This window comes from Eublepharis macularius, chromosome 9 (genome assembly GCF_028583425.1).
Source record: "Eublepharis macularius isolate TG4126 chromosome 9, MPM_Emac_v1.0, whole genome shotgun sequence".
Lineage (NCBI taxonomy): Eukaryota > Metazoa > Chordata > Lepidosauria > Squamata > Eublepharidae > Eublepharis > Eublepharis macularius.
Window position 1 is genome coordinate 77,242,900 of NC_072798.1, and position 2,544 is coordinate 77,245,443.

Below are 2,544 nucleotides of genomic sequence, written 5' to 3' on the forward strand. Positions count from 1 at the left end.
TATATGAGTAGGAAGCTCACAATAGTTGCCATCCTTGTTCACTGTAACCCATATTGCAAAGCTATGTTTGATTGTCCCATCACATTATTTTCTTTGATATGAATGATAGCTTTAAACTTTGAATTTTTTTAAAAAAAAATAACCTTTCAGGTCAACAGTAGAGTGGCCTAAGAAATTCATGCATCTGAAGAAATGAGCTTTAGGCCATGAAATGTTATGCCTTATGAGGAAGGAAGTTAGTGAAACAAGCCATGGGGCTCACTGGCCCCAGCAGAAAAGAAGGGGTTACTTTCATACTCTTACCCAGTTCCTTCTAACTGTTGGTTTTCTTTCTCTGACCATACTAGAATTAATACAGTGGGGACCTGTACATGCTTGTGGGGGGAGGGAATTTCATTTCCCCCTTCCCCACCATGTTCCCTTTCCCTTTGCAGCCCCTCATAGTCTCTCCCCATTTTCCTACTTCCTTCTCTCCTTCCCACCCAAGTTTACCTGCCCCCTTTTCTTCCCCTTTCCCCTTTCTAAATGGCAGCCTCTCCCCTATGCACAGTAGCATGGTACCGACTGAGCCAGGACCAGTTGCATTCTGGGGAAATCTGCAAAAACTTGCTCGGAGTACTTCACTTTCCCTTGTACGCCCTTCCCCACACTAGTTCCTCTTTCCCTTCTTCTGGCAGCCTCCATATGCTCACCATTCCTTATTTCCTTCTCTCCTTCAAACCCACTATCTGCCCCTCTATCTTCACTTGTATTTCTTCATTTATATACTGCCTTTCTCCACAAAGCAGCTTACATCATTCTCCTTGCCTCCATATTATCCTCACAACAACCCTGAGAAGTAGGTTAGGCTGAGAGTATGCAATTGGTTCACAGTGAGCTTCCATGGCAGAGTGCTTATTCAAATCTAGATCTTACTGTGAAACTCCAGCCACTCTACTACATTAACTTTTGTTGGGAAGGGGCTGATGAACAGTAGCGAGCAGCTGGGCCCGGATAAATCATGCAAGTCATGTAGTACCAAGTCAACCAGTGGTTGATTCTGGCCCCGGCCCCAATGAGTCCTCTTTTAGAGGCCCAAACAGCCCTGGAAAGGGTCCTACCCTCTCTCTGCAAACTTGGACCTTTCCCCAGGTGTATAGGAAGATCGGTCTTGTACATTCATGGCTCCAGTCTCTAGACTTAAGTATCCTCAGATCAGGGCAACTTGACTATTAGTAGATAAGGTATTTCAAATGTGTTTACCCTTCAAATGCTGATCTTAACATTTGTATTTGAGAGATGCTTCCTTAATATTGGGTTGACTCCAAACAGCTTTTCTGCTGGTGAGAAAAGAATCTGATGTCATCTTTGATTACTCAAAAAGATTATGTGTATGTCTATGGCCCCATTTGAGACTGTGACATCACATTGTGATATCACATCCTTGCTTGGCACCACCCCCAAAATCTTGAGTTGGACCTGGCAATCATAGTAAGAAAGGAAGGATATGTGGCTTACCAGTGCTATATTCATTAAATCCTCCGTCTCTCATCATCAAAACGATGAGTCTTGCCGAACAGCTTTTTGATGTGCCATCAACTGGTAACCCCTTTGTATCCCTTGGCCTTGGTGACACCAATAACATCTATCATTTCATCTTGGCCAAAGACAGTTGATACTGGCACTTGCTACTCTAGCTTGTCCCGGGCCCAGTCAACTTTTTGGGCCACCGTGCCACTGTTCACCTGGATCTCCATCAGGTGAGACTTCTTTTGCCACAGAGGAAGCATGTGCATCTGGGTGTGAACTATGATCCTGATAACCTGGCAGTACTTCTTCATGCTGTTGAAGTCCTTCTCCAGTTGCTTCTTGCCTTTGTCATCCTGCCACTTCTTGCAGTATTTGATAAAGACCACCTTCCTGGACTTATGCCAATTCTTGCAGAAGCAAAGGTTGCACTCATCACTGATGTGCTCAGCAAAGATGGTCTTGAAGGTGCAAAGGCCATGGGGGTGGGGTTTCCACATAGCCCACAATGACCATGGGAGGCGTTTCCACTATAATTTCTGCTTCTACAACTTCTTTCTTGATCACCTTGGATCCAGGCCTGTCAACTTCATGAACAATGTGGGTCATGCCACCCTTGTACCCAAGAAATGCAGTAAGATGGATGGGCTTGTTGGGGGTCATCCTTGGGGGAACTCTTCACCTTGCCCCGATGGTGACGGCTATGCTTGTAAGGTAGAAAGTCCAATGATCCATGCCTGGGAACGAAAAACTTATGATGGGACATCTTGTCTCTGAGCCAACATAGAAGAGCCCTGAATGGTTTCTATATTCCCCTGATATTGCACCTGTACTTACACATACCATTTATTCATGATGAGTCAGACCTAGCGTATATGTGCAGCAGCATGAGGCTGTCATGAGGTGACAGAATGGAGCGTACCATTTTACATTGCAGGTAAAGGATTACATTGTTCAAAATTCCTGTACATTAATAATTCCCTGTAAGTGGGGAAACTTGCACAGAATGCAAAAGTCTAGGCTATAATCTTTTAAACA

At 44.5% G+C, this 2,544-nt stretch overlaps 1 pseudogene; it reads right to left on the reverse strand.

The window, feature by feature from the left end:
- Window positions 1–1,511: 1,511 nt before the first annotated feature.
- LOC129335344 (60S ribosomal protein L3-like) lies at window positions 1,512–2,272 on the reverse strand (annotated as a pseudogene).
- Window positions 2,273–2,544: the final 272 nt, after the last annotated feature.